Source organism: Mauremys mutica, chromosome 4 (genome assembly GCF_020497125.1).
Source record: "Mauremys mutica isolate MM-2020 ecotype Southern chromosome 4, ASM2049712v1, whole genome shotgun sequence".
NCBI classification, from domain to species: Eukaryota; Metazoa; Chordata; order Testudines; family Geoemydidae; genus Mauremys; species Mauremys mutica.
Genome location: NC_059075.1, coordinates 35,771,337 through 35,791,032, shown reverse-complemented (window position 1 = coordinate 35,791,032; position 19,696 = coordinate 35,771,337).

Here is a 19,696-nt window from a genome sequence, read left to right as displayed (position 1 = left end):
TTGTGTAACTAAATTTGTGCCCAGGGGAACATCCTCTGTGTTTTGAGTCTGTTGTCTGTGAGAGTAGCTGGTATGCTAATCTCTCCCAGAGAGTTTTCTTTTACCTTTCTTTTCTTTCATTAAAAGCCTTTTTCTTAATACCTGATTGATTTTTCCTTGTTTTTAGATCCAAGGGGGTTGGATCTGTGTTCACCAGGAACTTGGTGAAAAAGTCTCTCAAGGCTACCCAGGGAGGGGAAGGTTTTGGGAGGAACGGGAGTGTTCCAGATGGAGGAATCTGGATGATGGCAGCGATACCAGATCTAAGCTGGTAATTAAGCTTACAAGTGTCCATGCAGGTCCCCACATCTGTACCCTAAAGTTCAGAGTGGGGAAGGAACCTTGACAAGAGGATACACCCTTCCATCTCTTAGTTCCCCTTTAATCCAACTTCTCCTTCCTCTTATACTTAATGTGACTGGCAGGGACCTATTAACCTTTTATAGAGTGCAGCATCCTTACCATATAATTGCAATGTACTGGCTACCTCACTTGTCTAATCTGGTCTATATTATAAAAGTTGTTTATTATACATAAAAGACTCACAAGAGGCAACTCCACAATGGTCATTCAGAGAACAGATCGATTCTATTTGGTCATAATTCTTCCTTCTGGCCTTATATCAAATGGTAATCAGAAAATCCATATGCAAACCTGTACAAGGATACTTTGGTCTCCAGTGAAAGCAGATATGTTTAATATTAAATAGTGAAATGTGATAAGAGAGCCTGGAATGGCCAGTAAATTACTGGGTGCAGGTGTACATTCTGTGAGACTTCCAGAAAGTGGCATAGTAAATGAACCCAACTGTTGCCAGACATCAATCTCTCTGGGTAGCCTACTGTTTAACATAATGCCCACCTGGTGCTCCCCTATTAGTTAAGCAAACACACACAGAGAGAAAAAAAGTGGTTGCTGTTTGTATTCCATCCATTCTTTCGGAATATCACTGTAACTCAGGCACCAGCTGCTGGGATTGAGCAGCCATAAAGCCATTTTCCTGCAATCCAGGTCAGGGTGTGAAAATTCATTTGACTGCCTCTTCTGTGGACAACAAGAGCAGTTGTTAAAAGTATCTGGGATAGGAATAGATCATTTCACTTATTAAAAGTTTTGTATGCACAGAAGCTTGTTATGAAGTGTTTTCATGAAAGTTTAGCTCTAACACATACATACATATACATACCCCCAGAAAGCTAGAGAGAGAAATCTCCCTGATGTTGCTGTTCATTGCTTCTTGTATGCACACATCTGCAGATGAATGACAGGCAGTTTATAGTCATGCTTCTATTACAAAGACAAATCCATAAACAAAAATAATCTTATTATGGATCATCAAAAAGGCAGACTAGCAAACTCAGGGAACTGGTAGGCAGGATCCCATGGGAAGCAACTGTAAGGGAAAAAAAAGTTTAAGAGAGTTGGCAGTTTTTAAAGAGACGTTATTAAGGGCACAAGAGCAAACTATCCCAATGAATAGGGAAGATAAGAAGTATGGTCAGAGACTGCCCTGGCTTAACCAAGGTATGTTCAACAACTTGAAACTCAAAAAACAGTCATGCAAAAAGTGAAAACTAGGTCAAATTACAAAAGATTAATATATGTAAAAAAGAAAAGAACACAAACATGTAGGGACAATATTAGAAAGGCCAAGGCAAAAAATGAGTTTAAATTAGCTAGGGACATAAAGGGTAGCAAGAAAACATTTTACAAATGTATTAGAAGCAAGAGAAAGACCAAGAACAGGAAAGGCCCATTATTCAATGAGGAGGGAAAAGCAATAACAGAAAATGCAGCAATGGTTGAAGTGTTAAATGTCTTTTGTGTTTCAGTTTTCACCAACAAAGTTAGCAGTAATTGGACGAATGACATAGTGAACATCAGAATGATGGGATAGGATCTGAGGCTAAAATAGGGAAAGAACAAGTTAAGAATTACTTAAACAAGTTTGATGTTTTAAAGTCAGCAGAACCTGATGAAATACATCCTAGAATACTTATGGAACTGGGTGAGGAGATCTCTGAGCTATTAGCGACTACCTTTGAGAACTTGTGGAGGACAGGAGAGATTCTAGAGGACTGGAAAAGGGCAAATATATGCCAATCTGTAAAATGGGGAATAAGAACAGCCAAAGGGATTATAGACCAGTTGTTTTAACTTTGGTATCCAGAAAAATAATGGAGCAAACAATGAAACAATCAATTTATAAGCACTAGAAGATTATAAATTGATACATAACTGTCATAATTGATCTGTCAAAATCAAATCACGACAAACCAACCTAATATTTTTGACAGGTTAACAAGCCTTGTGGATTGGCAGGAAGCAGTGGATATGATATATCTCAAGTTTAGCAAGGTTTTTGTTACTGTCTCAAATAATCTTCTTGAAATCAAACTAGATTTTGGATGATACCAAGCTGGGAGGAGTTGCAAACACTTTGGAGGAGTGTTTAGTATTTAAAATGATCTTGGCAAACTGGAGAAATGGTCTGAAATAAATAGGATGAAATTCATTGAGAACAAATGCAAAGTACTATACTTGGGAAGAAATAATCAATTGCACAAATACAAAATGGGAAATGACTGCCTCCAAAAGAGTACTGCAGAAAAGGATCTGAGGGTTATAGTGGATCCCACACTAAATATGAGTCAATAGTGTAACATTGTTGCAAAAAAAGGAAAAATCATTCTGGGATATATTAGCAGGAGTGTTGTAAGCAAGACATGAGAAGTAATTCTTCCACTCTACTCAGCACTGATAAGACCTCAACAGGACTACAGTGTCCAGTTGTGGGCATTACATTTTGGGAAAGATGTAGACAAATTGTTGCTTTCCTCTGGACTTTCTCCAAAAATGATTAAAGATCTAGAAAACATGACCTGTGAGATTGAAAAAATTGTTTAGTCTGGAGAAGAAAAGACTGAGAGGGGACATAATAACAATCTTCAAGTATGTAAAAAGTTGTTATAAAAAGGAGGGTGATAAATTCTTCTACTTAACCATGGACGACAGGACAAGAAGTAATGGGCTTAAATTGCAGGAAGGAAGATTTAGGTTAGGGCATGTCTACACTTACAGTGCTGCAGCGGCACTCTGCAGTGCATGTGATGAAGATGTTCTATGCCAACAGGTGATAGCTCTGCCATTGGGGTAAAAAAAAAACATCCCTGCCAGCGGCATAATCTATGTCAGCAGGAGAAACTCGCCTGTTGATATAGCATTGTGCACACTAGTGCTTATATTGGGTGTAACATATGTCAGTCAGCGGGGTGGAATATTCACACCCTGAGCAACGTAAGTTTTGTCAACATACGTGGTAGTGTAGACATAGGAAGTATTTCCTAATGTTTACGGCTAACTGTAAGGGTAGTTAAGCACTGGAACAAATTATCTAGTGAGGTTGTGGAATCTCCATCATTGGAGATATTTAAGAACAGGTTAGACCAGGGATCGGCTACCTTTGGTCCGTGGCCCACCAAGGTAAGCCCCCTAGTGGTCCGGGCCAGTTTGTTTACCTTCTGCGTCCGCAGGTTCAGACTATCACAGCTCTCACTGGGTGCGGTTCACTTCTCCAGGCCAATGGGGGCTGTGGGAAGCGGCGGCAAGCACATCTCTCGGCTGGCGTCGCTTCCCACAGCCCCCAATGGCTTGGAGTGGTGAACTGCAGCCAGCGGGAGCCGCAATCGGCTGAACCTGCAGATGCAGCAGGTAAACAAACTGGCCCGGACCACTAGGGGGCTTACCCTGGTGGGCTGCGTGCCAAAGGTTGCCGATCCCTGGGTTAGACAAACACCTGTCAGGAGTGGTCTAGATAATACTTAGTCCTGCCTCAGCGCAGAGGACTGGACTAACCTATCAAGATCCCTTCATCTCCTACATAGCTATGATCTGTCAGGTGAAATCAATTTCTCTGTTCTTGTTGATGCCTGATTACATGCTAGAATTAGAGATTGGACCAAGTGAAAGTGGTTGCTGATATGTCTGAATTACAGATTGGTCATCTGGGAACTAACAATTAGGTATCTGGTATCTATTTGAGAGATATAGTTACTGAGCTGAGCAACCTCAGCTCCCACTGATGACAATGGAATTTGATAGCACTGAGCAACAACAAAGAAGTGCTAAACTCTTTCCTGTATCAGGACCTAAATTAGATTGAGGTAAAATCCCAGTATTTGGGTGCTTATTTGAAGCTTTCTGAATCAGTTTATTTAAACATAATCAAATATGCAGACTTCAGATGGAAATTTTGCAAGAATGGGTTTCACCACCATCAGCCCCATTATATTCAGTGCCAGAAATCATGGAAAAATGATTCACACTTTGTGAACCCTTAAAATTCCTTTGCATCAAATTCTAAATGGAGGGTCACAACTGTCCTCATTTAATCTTGATAATTTTTCATACCCCTATTCAACAGTAATCCTATTAACTTGTTACATGTAATAGTGTGCATAAATTGCTGGATAGCCATTGTCAAAAGTACCATAAAAGTTCTTTAAAATAGCTTGGTATATTTGTGTGAAAGAGGAAGGCACACATAACAGTCTTTAATTCTTTTGATCAATTTACAGGAAAGCCTTAATGATTTTCACTAATGACACAGAAACTTTAGGAATGACTGAATATTGTGTATTAGCAAGTAAGTGAATCAACACAGGAATAATAATTAAAAACAAAACCCTAAAAGTAATGCCAATTATAATTTAGTTTTCACTACTGAAAATACTTTACAAGGCCATAGGAAAAGTTTCATAGTTTATTATGCAAAAATAATGAAATCTTAGCAAAATGAGCCTGATATTAAATGTTTCTTGAGAACTGTGAAGAGATCATTTTCATGTGTGCAAGTTAGAAAGTGCATAGATTAGTGATGTGCAAATTGATGATGTTCTATGGTATATGCTTTCTACAATGTTCATCACTTCTACTCGTGATGGGCTAATAATTCACATATATCCATCAAATGAGAAAGTGCAATCAACGTAACAGCAAGTTGTGTGATGGAGATTCTGTGCCCTTCAAATGCACCAGATCAAAACTCGGTCTATGAATTTATATTCATTGTCACAGGGACAGCTGGCAAAATAACCACTACTAGTGCTCTATGCAAGCACATTCTTTGGCCCAGTGCTAATTGCAACATGAATATTTTACTGTCATTGATACAGAATGTGATAATAAAAATTATGGATCTGTTGTGGAAGATCCAGCAGTAATGGGTCAGGAAACAGACTAGAAAATGAAGCAAAAGACCTTTCCAGTTAAGGTTCATGCCCTAACTGAAAGAAAAGAATAAGACAAAATGCAAACTGAGGATGAGTTCTTCTATAATTTAGTGAGTGAAGAATGTCAATCTGTCTAGATGGTTGTGACTACTAATCGACTATATATCATAGTGGTGGATGTGAACTATATGGCATAAGGACTTTCACATCTATGAGAATGGGATGCAACCAGCTTAGGTCACAGTGAACAGAATCAGATGGCTTCAATTAAATCCCAGATGCTCACAAAACTACCATATATTTCATCCAGTTTCATTAAAGAAAGTTAAAAAGTAGGGTTACAGCATTTATGGAGCGATGTAGAGAAATGTGCATAGCACCTGCCTACACTTGCTGTTTTCTAACAGTATGAAAGCTACAATAAAATCAGAAAATACTGAAAAATGCCATGCTTATGGGGACTGAACATTTCTCCAGAAATCTCCATTCAAATCTCAGTGGCTAAAACTTGGTTCTCTTCCTCCTGTGGAGTAGCCAGTGTTTTGTTTACTTGGGATAGCGAAAATAAAAATAAAGGGAATATATAAAGAACTGGAATAAATTGACTAGGGAGGTTGTGGAATCTCCACCATCAGAGATTTTTAAGAGCAGGCTAGACAAGGAATGTCAGGAATGGTGTAGATAATACTTAGTTCTGCCATGAGTGCTGGGGACTGGACTAAATGACCTCTTGAGGTCCCTTCCAGTTCTATGATTCTATATTGGTGGTGAAGGTGCCAAACTGGAGGCTGAAGTCCTCTATTGGTCCAGTAAACAGGGATAATGCCCTGCCTTCATATAGTCCTAGAGCTATCACCTATATGGATGAGGGTTGTTCAGTCTTCATGACTCATTTGATTCTTGGTGTGTTCTCTGAGACTAATATGGTTGACAAATATTACCATCTGCTAATGTGTTTTGTTTGTTTGCTTGTTTTAATGTAGAAAAAAACCCTATGAGCTGGACTGAGACCACTGAAAAGCTATTAGATGATAGTGACTTTCAGTCATTCCAATGTGAAATAGATTCAAACTAGTGAGGTAGAGATGAAGGGTTGTGTACTTGTATCTCTTTTCCATTCCCCTGAGACATCCCATCACCCTAAACCACCTTGTTTTATAATAATCACTTACTAGTGGAAACTTTCTTGATTAGTCCTTTAACAACTTCAAGGCAAAAGCAGATTCTAACTCATTCAAAGAAGGCAAGAAGAAATACGAGCAAGTATTACAGAAATCTTACTGTTTGCCAAGAGAAGAGGAGTTAAGAGAGTGGAAGTGTGTTGTGAACGCACTGCAAATTGCTTGTTGGGAGGTTTTATGAATGGACCGAGTTTAGACAGCTCTTTCAGAGAGCCAGGAGTCTGGGTAGAGATCTGAATTTAATAAAAAGGGATCACAATTATGACCCATATAAGAAAAGGAGCAATACAAGAGAATGGTTTATACATGTAAAACCAGATCCTGTCTTAGTTACACTGCTGTAATTTCAGAATATCTTCAGTGAAGTCAATTACACTCTGTATTTAAACCAGTGTTAGGAAGAACAGAATCTGACCCACAGAGTATAATTTTAGATACATATTTGGATTCAAAGAAATGAGAGCTCTAGAAGCACTGTTAAAAAAGTAATTATTTTAATAGATTGGAGAAAATATAGCAAGTATATATATAGGATAACATTTTTGAAAGTGACGTAGGCACTTAGGAGCTTAAGACTCATTGACTTTGATTTAGCTGCTTTTGAAAATATTACCCACACCATATAATGTCTTCAAAGCACTTATGATTTCACTATCTATATTCAATTGTGCTATCACCAGTGTAGTTTTAAAGGCTCTGATGGGTCTGAATATTCTCTCAGTGGCTGGCTTTTTCCATGGGAGATTATCTTGCCTTGTAAAATATCCTGAATCGCAGTCTGATTTTTCATAGATGTTGAGCATTCAAACTTCCCACTGAAGTTGTGGGAACACAGCACCTGCAGAAATCAGTCCCCCATCATGCAACAGCAGTAGTAGCATACCTAGACTTGCAAGATAACAAGTAAAACATCAGTCACTTATGCAAGGTTATCCAATCCCACATACAACAGCCGATCAATAATTCTTTAAAGGTTTACTTGGTGTTTGCAGGTTGAACATTCTGATGAAATATATTAACTTTGGTTCAGTAGCTGCTGCCAAGCTATATAAGTAATAGCTCTCTAAGAGCTGAGCACCTGTTCTTCACATAGCAGATGATGCTTTGCTATAAATTGATCCAAGATTCTAAAATAGGACTGTCCTGGAGTTAGTGGTAAATTAAAGCCAGCTGAGCACTAAAAAGAACTAAAGACTAAAATCAATAATAGTTAAACGTTAATTAATAGTCTTGTTTGGAAAAAGCCCAGGGTGTTGTACATCATAATGCATAAATTTAAACAAAGACATTTTACTAGATTAACATAAAAGATCACCCTTAAAAATTTTTGCATTAGATTTTGCCCTGTATGGATATGTAGAGGAAAGAATGGAGTCAGGATCCTTGCTCACCTCACACCCCCTCTACAAGGGCTTGTTGCAACTGCAGGCACTGGACTTCATGTGGGGAATGTAATCTACCCCAAATCTAGCAAAGAGAGTCTATATGGATACAGGAATATTGCCCCTTCGCCAAGCTACACTGGCCTATAGAGAGCTTAGCACATGCCAAGGCTCCAAATACAACATTATTTAGTTAGTCTTTAAGGTGCCACAAGTACTCCTGTTTTTTTTAACATCCAGTTGGATAGCTAAACATGCACTCTTCCCCTCCACACCACCTGACAATGGGGCAGGATCACTCCCATCTGGCTCCAAGCAAATAAAACCCATCAAGGGTTAAAAAGAAGTTAAAGGAGGTGGAGGGAGGGAAACTGAAAAGGAGGAGAAAGGAAGGTAATAAATTATAGGGCCAAAAGGAATCCTTAGCAGGATAAACAGTGGGAAATGACCAAACACAGATACCCATTAGGGTGAGGATCAAGGAGGAGGCCATGACCATAGTCAGCTCACCACAACAATGTCTACACTGAATAAGAGGGTATGACAAAAAAACAAACTGACAGAACACACAAAGATCTCTGTGTATTGTGCATGTGTTATTAGCACACTTTGTGAAATCTTTGGATTCTTCTGAAGGGACAGAGTCACCAACAATGAGGTGCCCAAACAGGCCAGCCTACCCAGCATGCAAACATTGTTTGGGCACATGTGCCAAATGAATGATGCGTGTATCCCTAACGACATCCTCTATAGCGAATTGGCATCTCAATTGCCAAATGCATTTCAAGGATGTGTGCAAGTGAGACCTTAATGAAATGGACATGGATGTGGACAAGTGGGAAGATCGCATTCAAGACTTCAGCCTTTGGAAACAAGAGCTTAACAAAGGTCTCCAGAGTTATGAAAGGAAGCAGTCCTGCTTGGCAGAGGAAAAAAGAACTCGCAGAAGGCAGAGCCCAAAGGGTCGAAACATCACCTTTAAATGTCACAGACACAGCATAGATTGTGTTTCTTGAGAGGGTCTCATCGGCCACATTCGCGGCTGCCATAAAACCAACCTGGTAAATTCTATACCTCTCGGAGGCGCATACTCATGGTCTCTCAAGACTGAAGGATGGCTACTGCTACCTCTGCTAAAGGCTATAAGTGAACAGGGTGCTGCATTCCAAACAAGCTGCCAGTGATGGAGAAGTGCTGCTGAAAATTCTGTGGAGAGGGAATCTCAATATTGAACCCTCTGGATCATTTTGGTGGGAAGCCAATTATCCCTCCACTCTAAAAGGCTCTTATAAGTAGAGCTGGGAAAATAATAGGAAACAATCATTCACAGATTCGTGGATTGTTTCTGGGTTTTTTAAACCATGAAATTTGTACATATTAATGTAGACGCAGTTTACCCAGCGTATAAAACTTGGATGAATTGAGGGGTTGGTTGAAAGAGGAACTATTCTGTGAATGTTATATTCAAAGCTATTGTTAAATTTGTGAAATAAATTATCAAATATTATTCAGTCATCTCAGTGCAAAGGGTAAATAAAAAACCCTGTGTAGACGGGGAAAAATACACACCTGAAAAGAAGTCTTTCAATCCATGTCTGGGATATGAGAAGGGTGGAATAATCACAAGTGATATACTGATGAGCCCTTGCTAACTTCCAAGGAGTCCCCTACAGAAGCACAGCCCATTGTTCACAATGCTTTGATTCCTGGAAACCCAGATCTACACAAATATCTTTAAGTTATGGTAATTATAAAGCTTCCAGTCACTGGGGCATATTCTGCTTAGCCCCATTCAGCTTCAGCAGCATTGTATGGGAATAGCTGCAAGAAGAATTTGTTCCATTATGTGTAGTTTTCCTTCATTCCATTCATTGCATACAGAAAATATGAAATTGCTGATATTTATATATTAAAAAAATCCCTCACACATTTTGCAAGCTTCTAGCTTGTTGTTCGTTGAACTATGAAAGTCTTTTATCACTTGTATAAGTGACTAAAAGGCTTTGTTGAAAGCTTAGGAGTCGGAAACAAATACACAATGGCTTTTTCTACGCAAGTCGTGCTCTCTAGCAATAACATTGCCATCATCAGTAGATAACACGTTGCATCAACTGGCTATTTTAGTTTTGGTAAATATAACTGATTGTGTTTCTAAGTCTGCAGTAAGATAAATAACAATAAATCCATTGTTATATATCTATATATAAGAAATTACTACACCCCCATGGGCTTGAGGCAAAAATTATGCTTAAAAAGACTGCTGTGATTAGAATAATATACAATGCAATCCTTTTTTCCCCCAACTCCAGCTAAATAAATATAAATTATGCCCTCCAAGACTACACGGCCTGAAATTCTATTCCTATGCAGCATCTAAACTCTGCAGAAATGGAATTTATACACTCCATTGGGCTAAAGCTAAGAAGCTCTGGGATTGTGGAGATCTGAGTTCCACCACAGCTTAGTTTCAGCTCTTTGAATCTTTGCTACTCTGAAAGACTAAAGCTTCTGATTATCCAAATCCTCAGTTTTATCAAGGTTTCAGATGTCCCCTCAAGACTTTCATAAATGTTGGGCTTACCTGTAAAATATGTTTGCATATTACTATTAATTATATTAAGGTAACAACTTTAGGTCTCCGTTGAGATCAGGGTTCTGGGCTGAACATAGTCTCTCTTAAAAAGAGATTACAGTCTAACTAGACAAAAGAGAAAAATGGGTGTGAAGAGAAATAGAGATGTAAAGTGACTTACGCAACAGATTAATGGCAGGAGCCAGGAATAGATCAGGAATAGGTCTCCTGAGTCCCAAATAGTCACAGGTTAGCCAGAGCTTTGTTTTATTCTATTTTACAGCACTTAGCCTTGGTCTATATTTGGGGCAGTGCAGACACAATTTGACAGACTTGGCCTCCAGGAGCTATCCCAGAGTGCTCCAATGTGACCGCTCTGGACAGCACTTGAAGCTCTCTTGGAGGTACTCTGAAACCCTTTGCAGAAGGTTTCTGGGGAGGGCTGCCTTATTTCGTCCTCCACGGTAGGACACTTTATCATCAATGAATGTCCTGGGTTTTGGTTGCATTCAAGCAACAGGGGTGTTTGCGCTTGGCTAAAAAGGATCATCCCTGAGAATAGCCACGTGGTGGGGTGGAAGGAGGGGTGTGCTGCCTATGGGAAAGGAGGGTGCTGCGGTTTGTGATGTGTCACCATACTGGCAGGCGCTCAATATCAAAGGCAAAATGTGATCTTGTACCTAAAGCACATGTGCTGTCTGCTCTGAATTGCTTGATTCACTGTGAAAGAGTGTCCCTTTTGTTCTCAGAAATGTATCCTCTTAAATATCTATGCTATCTGGTGGAGCTACAGGAAAGGCAACAAGAGCACAGACCACCACTGCATCCACTGTATAACCGCCTGCCCTCCTCCCCAAGTTCCATATCCTCTTCACTCAGACGCCCAAGAATGCAGAGCGGAGCCGCCAGGCACCCAGCCACTCCACTGCAGAGGATGGCCTAAGCAACAGAAGGCTGTCATTCAAACAGTTTTGATTTGTAGTGTGGCTACAATAAGCAATGTGGCCTTGTACTCTCCTCCTCCCCCACCCCACCTAGTTACCTTGTCAGTTATCTCACGTTAAAGAAAGAAAGAAAGAAAGAAAGAAAGAAAGAAAGAAAGAAAGAAAGAATGCATGGTTTCAAAACAATAGTGACTATTTCCTTTGCCAGCTGTGAACAAAGTAGGGGTGGTGGCTTACAGGGAATTAAAATTGAAAGGAGAGGCTTTGCATCAAGGAGAAACACACACAACTGTCACACTGTAGCCTGGCCAGTCATGAAACTGGTTTTCAAACCCTCTCTGATGCGCAGCACACCTACTAGTGCTCTTTTAATTGCCCTGGTGTCTCACTGCTCAAAATCGGCTGCCAGGCAATTTGCCTCAACCTCCCACCCCTCCATAAACATCTCCCCATTACTCTCACAGATATAATGGAGCACACAGCAAGAAGCAATAACAATGGTAATATTGGTTGTGCTGAGGTCTAACCTAGTCAGCAAACAGCACCAGCGAGTTTTTAAACGTCCAAAGGCACATTCTACCACCATTCTGCACTTGCTCAGCCTATAGTTGAACTGCTCCTTACTATTGTCCAGGCCACCTGTGTATGGCTTCATGAGTCATGGGAGCAAGGGGCAGACTGGGTCCCCAAAGATAACTATTGGCATTTCAACATCCTCAACGGTAATTTTCTGGTCTGGGAAGTAAGTCCCTTCTTGCAGCTGCTTGAACAGCCCAGAATTCCTAAAGATGCAAGCGTCATGCACCTTTTCTGGTGCATGTCGGTGAAACATCCCTTGTGATCCACCAGTGCTTGCAGCACCATTGAGAAGTACCCCTTGTGGTTTCGTACTGGTTGGCAAGGTGGTCTGGTTCCAAGATAGAGATACGCATTTTGTCTATCGCCCCACCACAGTTAGGAAACCCCATTGCAGCAAAGCCATCCACTATGACCTGCACATTTCCCAGAGTCACTACCCTTGTTAGCAGAAGGTCAGTGATTACATTGGCTACTTGGGATCACAGCAGCCCCCACAGTAGATTTGCCCACTCCAAATTGATTCCTGACTGACCGGTAGCAGTCAGGTGTTGCAAGCTTCCACAAGGCTATCACCAGTCGCTTCTCAACTGTCAGGGCAGCTCTCATCTTGGTATTCCTGCACTTCAGGGCAGGGGAAAGCAACTCACAAAGTTCCAGGAAAGTGGCCTTACGCATGCAAAAGTTTTACAGCCACTGGGAATCATCCCATATCTGCAACACTATGTGGTCCCACCAGTCTGTGCTTGTTTGCCAGGCCCAGAATTAGTGTTCCACTGTATCAACTTGCCCCACTGCTGCCATGATGTCCCAATTGCCACATCCCATGCTTTCTGGAATGTCTGTGTCCACGTCCTCCTCACAATCGTCCTTGTGCTGGCGGCTCCTAGCTATGCTCTGCACATCTTGCAGGATAATGTGCGAAGTGTTTTCAATGCTCACAACAGCAGCGCTGAGCTGAGCGGGCTCCACGCTTGCCGTGCTATGGCGTCTGCACAGGTAACCCAGGAAAAAAGGCATGAAATGCTTCTCTGCCATGGCTTTCATGGAGGGAGGGAGAGGAGACTGACAACATGTACTCAAAACCGCCCACGACAATGTTTTTGTCCCATCAGGCATTGGGAGCTTAACCCGGAATTCCAATGGGCGGCGGAGACTGCGAGGACTGTGGGATAGCTACCCACAGTGCACCGCTCCATGAGTCAATGCTAGCCATGGTATAGAGGATGTGCTCCGCCGACTTAATGTGCTTAGTGGGGACATACACAATTGATTGTATAAAACCGAATTCTAAAGATTAACTTCTCTAAAATTGACCTAGTTTTGTAGTGTAGACTTACTCTTTGGGAAGACTGTGGTTGGCTTCTCTGCAGGTTCCCAAAGGAAGAAGAGGGCAGGTGCAAGGAGTCAGGTTTTTGGGCCCCTGTGAAGCAGCTGTGAACTAGTAGGGGGAGCACAGTCCTGGAATTGAGTGGTGGCTCCCTCTGTGCACCCCATCATCTTAAGACACCCCAAAGAGACATAACAACACATAGTTCTTATATAGCACTTTACAAAAGAGGTAGGATCATTATCCCTCTTTTACAGATGGGGTAATTGAGGCACAGGAAAATGAAGTAACTTACCAAAGGTCACCCAACAAACCAGTAGCCAAGATGGGAATAAAAGCCAGATCTCTTGAATCCCAGCCCAGTGCTCTAGCCACTAGGCATAGGTAGGAGATGGTGCCATTTCTCTATGCCAGTATTTACCAAACTTGGGATGCCACTCGTGTAGGGAAAGCCCCTGGCGGTCCAGGCCAGTTTGTTTACCTGCCACATCCACAGGTCCAGCCAATCGCGGCTCCCAGTGGCCGAGGTTTTCTGCTCCAGGCCAATGGGAGCTGCTGGAAGTGGTGCAGGCCGAGGAATGTACTGGACGCCACTTCCAGCAGCTCCCATTGTCCTGGAGCAGTGAACCGCGGCCAGTGGGAGCCGCAATTGGCTGAACCTGTGGATGGGGCAGGTAAACAAACCGGCCCAGACTGCCAGGGGCTTTCCCTACACAAGAGGTGTCCCAAGTTTGGGAAACACTGCTCTATGCCACCCTGTGATGGGGTATACAAACCCCACACTGGGCAACCAGTGATGACATCCTTAGGGACTTGGTCAGATGAAGACAGACCCCTGGATATAAAGACTGCTCTGCCTGATCTATCAGAATCCAACTCAGCCAGTCTGCCACAGAGTTTAATATTCTTCTTATGTGCAGGATGCACAGAAATTAAATATTCCTTTCTGCCCAGGATATCAGAAGAGATGCTTCCTTCTGCGGGGAATATGATTTGGGCTGTCTCTGCTTGCTAACATAGGCCAAGGTTCAAGTATTGCCAGTCATTCACAGAATCCCCCTGAAAGGGAGAGAAGGTAATACAGCTTGAAGGGTGCTATGGATTGCTCTTAATACCAGCCAATTGCTGCTGAGTTTTATTTAAGGTTGCCAAGATAACCAAGATCATCTTATCCTCTGAATAAGCTCCTATAGCCTAGCATCAGAAGTTGTGATTAGCTGAACAGGTCCCACTATTGGATGGCCACTGATAAATCTGCAAGGTCTTGTCCAACAAAATGACTGGACAACAATCAGCAGAATTTCAGCAGAACTATCAGCAGAGGAGTGAAACCACAGTGGATATGAAAGTAATAGGAAGAAACTCTGGAGGGATATCATAATGCTTTGACCTGTGAAGGATGTTGATGAGAGACTATCTCTGATGGGGTATACAAACCCCACACTGGGCAACCAGGGGTTAAGGAACTGCTCTGGGCTCAGCCAGCCCCACCATGCCCCACCTGTAGGAAATCCTCCAACTGGAGGGGGAGTTAAAGGGCAGGGGAGCAGCTCATTTGGTGGCAGACCAGGGAAGAGAGCAGACCTGCAACCTGCAGCTGAGGAGAGCTGAGGGAAAGACAGAATCTCTCCCCATGACAACTGTCCAAAGGTCCCTGCCTGAAGGAAGGGAGAACCTGCTACAGAGACAGTCTGAGAGGGAAGCATTCCCCTCTCCCTCTTCTATGGACCCCAAGTTTTGTTAGTTCTCCTTTACTTTGTTTGGACTATCCCAGCAGGGGAAAGTCCTAGGACTGAGCTGGCTCAGGAGGGTAAGCCATACTGCAGAAGGATGCAATTGCTGCCCATGAAAGAAAGAGAGCTACTCTACTACATGCAGCCTCCAGAAGGTGACTTGTGGTGAGCGGACACCCTTCATGCCATCTAATCCCTGATGGCAACTTTGGGACAATTGCAGGGCAGTGATAGGAAGTGGCCCAGGGAAGGCAGCGTTAAGCAGCCCCTGGCTGTCAGATTACTGATAGCCCTCAAAGAGCCCTGGGTCAGAGCCTCATGGAGTGAGAGGGCTCAGGCTCCCCTACCAATAATCCTTCTGCAAGTCATGGACCTAAGCCCTGACCACCAGGCTACACTACACTACCAATTGACCCACGAGTGAGGATCACCACCATGCACTGGGCAACATACCTATCTGAGTTTGTAGTAGGAATTAAGCTACACCCTCTGAAGAGGTGATTAGAGTACATTCTCCTTCTACCGGCACATTACATGTTCATGAATCCTGAAAGTGTCACAGATTAGTACTGGAAACATGTCATTATGTTATGTGTTATTTATTGTTTGCTGTTCAAAAACACTGGGACTGCTTCACAACTGATCCATATACACACATGCACATCTGCCCCTCAGATCTGTCAGATTTGGCATTTGAAGAATACCATTCTACAACTATATGCAACTCTTATTCTAATTATTAATTAATTATTATTATTATTTGTATTTATCAGAGCACCTAGTAAACGATTCTGCTAGGCACTGTACAAAAAGACAGTCCTTGCTCAAAAGAGCTTGCAATCTAAATAGGTAGCTATTTATTAGACTTGCCTAAATTATGTGTGAGATAGTTACCCACACTACCACACACATTACTTATCACCTGAGATACATCTGCAATGATGCCCATAAGACTCAAAATGACCAAGATATATTTGTCCTGCCTCCTTGCCCCCTCTCTCACATATTCAGCATAAACTTTAGTTTGGAACCCATTCACTATAATAAAAAAGACAGCCTCATTAATTCATTACATTCTGTTTGGCATTCAGTGCCAGTATTTTAACTAGCTGTGGGTGGTCTACCATAGTTCAGTTTCAGTTGTCAAAAGACAAATCTTTGGAGCTAAATTCCTCCAACCTAAAAGGCAATAAATAGATAGATATAGACATATGCCAATTAAGAAAACAAATATCTGCTTGATGATTCCAAACACTGGAAGGAAAAAAATAAATAAAACACAGCCAGTCTAGCATAAAGGGCCACCTAGCTAGAACTGAAGCTTCGGGCATTCTTATTTCCTTCCTTTTTCTTAATCACTTTGCTGAAGATTTAGTTAACAAAGGCTTTATTTGGATTCATTTGCAATCTCTTTGATCTCCTTGATCAATCGGGTTTGCAGACTATTTTTTTCTATTGCCGTGTTGTTTGTGGATGTTGAATTTAAAATGAGCCTAATTCCCCTGGAAATACTTAGAAACTAATTGGAATGGCAGTGGACAAATACCAGCAATCATTGGACATTAGAAAATTGTTAAAGTCTGCCAGACCCTGGTTCCACAAGAATAATCAGTAAATAAGTGACTCACCCCATTTGGAACCCCGAAATATGTAGATTGGATATTCAGTATACAAACTTTAATGTCTGAATATGACCAATTGTTTCCTTCCCAAATGCTTTACCAAAACAGTAAAGGATCTTCTCTACACATCTGGAATGAAAATTTTTATTATGGAAATAGATTTTCACCAAAGGAAGATTGCCCAGATAATTCTGTCTAAACCAAAGTTGATGATAAAGATCTCACCCACTCAAACAATCACTGTAGTGTTGTGATGTTTGGTGTGTATGTTGCCTTCCTACTTCCTGTTCCTTTTTCCTTTTCTGGTTCCTGCTCGCTGAACCCAGGGCTTGTCTTCATGTACAGCACTACAACGGCACAGTTACACCGATGCAGCTGCGCTTCTGCTAATACATCGGTGAAAGAGCTTCTTTCATCAGTGTAGTTAATTAACCTCCCCAGGAGGTGATAGCTATGAAAACAGGAGTTCTCCTGTTGACATAATGCTGTCTAAAACAGGTGTTAGGTCAGTATAACTATGTGGATTTTTCATACCCCTAAGTGACGTAGTTATAAGTATTTAGGGCAGACCTGGCCTCAGTGTTCCAGTTCCTGCTTAAGACTATGTGTGTGTGCAGAGCATTGAGTGACTGCAGCTACTCAGGCCCTCTGCTAAATACCTGCTGTTCAGACTGTTATTGGGTTTTGTTCAGACAGTTGCTGACCTAACCGGTACACATGGTTTTTGCACATTTTGACTGAAAAGCTACCTGCGTGTCTTGCTTCTTTTTTTGTGTGTGTTTTTGGATTGCTATTCTGGGATACATCAGAGCATAACTTTATGGTGATAAGTGCCTCTGTTTTGCAATCCATGCTGCGTGCACATGCTTCAGCTGTTAACTGGCAATAGAATTTTTGGAACTATGTGCAGATCATGCAACTCTCTGATGCTGCTATGTTACCTTAGCTGCTGCACTGCTTAAGCCATGATGACCCTGATATTTGTGATGGACTCCTGGAGCCCAAGTCCTCTTTTGATGTGCAGTGCCTCAGTCAGTATTTCCTGACCAGAAATTCTGTTCTGTTAAGGAGGAAAAGGTGTTGTGGTTTTTTGAAGCTCAACAGCAGCCCAACAAAAGAACACATAAATTTGTATGTGTCTGGGGCGGCTGGCCCAGAATTATGAGTTTGGGGACATTATGATAATGCTTAGGGTTATTTTTGTGATTGGTATAGCCAATGACCACCTGGGTGAATAGTTAACTGTGGAAGATGCTAGAATGCTTACTTTTGATGCTGTGGTTGCACAGAGTGAGGCATTTGAGAGGAGGGCTAGGGCTGAGAGTGGTTCTGTGTCTCAGTCTGCTTCTACCTTGGTGTCTATGCTTAAACCATCAGTTTTTCCTCCTCACTTTCATTTCCAAGACTCATATGCCATTACCTACTTCCACTTCACTGCCTTGGCAGTGAAAGTTGTCACCTACTCACTGTTTCTGCTGTGGTAGTGCAGGTCACTTGGCTGATTTCCCTGCCTGCTCACCTAGAACTGTTTTGTGCTGGGCTTGTGGGAAGGAAGGACACTAAGGTGGTTTGCCGCAGTACACTGGTTAACAAAGAGGGGAAGCCTGAAGTGAAGCCTGACTCCTGAATGTGGAGTCACCTGAGATCATTTTATCAGGGACTCAAATCTCCTGTGGCAAAGTGCTGGAACTGGTATCCTGTGTCATACTTTCTAGAGTGGCTCATGACTCTGAATGCCTACTTCAGGGCAGACTATCAAAAACAGGGTAGACACCCTAAACTGGTGTGTTCTAGATAGGATACCTCTGCAGCCCCCATCTTGTATCTGGAAACCTTGGCAATGAGATTGGCTTCTCTCAGCCTTTGTAACACAATCCCCACATGTTTTAAGTGGCAAATGTTTGTAACCTCTGCAGCACCTCATTGACAAGCCACTGAAAGGTAGCCCCAAATTTATTAATCCAAAAGGCATAACCTTAAACTCATATAATTCCGGTTCCAGTATAAAAAGTGAATTTTTCCTGGGCATCAGCATCTAAGGGAATTTGCCAGTACCCAAGAGTCTAATCCAGTGTTTATGAATTTTGCAATCACTTCCCTCCCCTCCCCCCCCCAAAAAAACAGATCTAGTAAATCCTCTATTCGGGAGGTGGGGGGGCAGTGCACCAGGCTGGGTGATAACATTTAGTTTCCTGTAATCCACACACAACCTCATGGTTTTGTCTTTTTTAGGTACCATCACAATAGGAAATGCCCAGGGACTTTTTGACTCAGTAAATACTCTTATTTTGAGCATGGTTTCTACCTCCTCCTGAATTTATTTCTGCATTTCCCCTTTACCTCAGTATGCTCTGCTAAGAGTAGGGCAGGCCCCTGAAGTTTCAATGGAGTGTACAGTCTTGTCCATTAAACCTGGCTGGTTGGAAAATACCTGTTTGTGGTGCTTTAAAAGGGCCAGCGTTTCCTGATTTGGGGGTGGATTTAAATTCTCCCCAAATTCAATGCTTTCCAGGGCATTCTGTTCCCTGCTCTCAGTGACCAAATCAATTAAAGGGCTGGAAAACATTTCCTCATCAGCACAACAAATGATATTTACTGCCAGCTCCCTTTCATGGTAAGCTTTTAATCTATTCATATGGGCAGTTTTCACAGCTCCTCTGCTGTTGGGCTTCCTTACATCATATGCGACTTTATTCACTCTTTCAATTACCTCAAAAGGTCCTTTCCAATAATCCTGCATTTTGTTTTTTCCTCAAAGGGACCAGCACTAGCGCCAAATCACCAATATCAAAGATCTTTCTTTCGCATGCCAATCATACCAAATTTTCTGAGTTTCCTCATTTTTTCAAGGTTCTTCAGCACTCAGTTCATCATAACCTGTAAATTCTCCTTTAAAAGAGTGACATACTCCCCTACTGGTTGTACTGTTTCCTCAGTACTGCCTTCCTAAGAGCCTCGCTTCAAATCTAGGGGTCACCTAACCTGCTTCTCATACAGGAGACCAAAGGGGACAAAGCCAGTAGATTCCTGGGGAACATTTCTCTATGCATATAGCAAATAATGAAATAACATGTTCCAGTCATTCT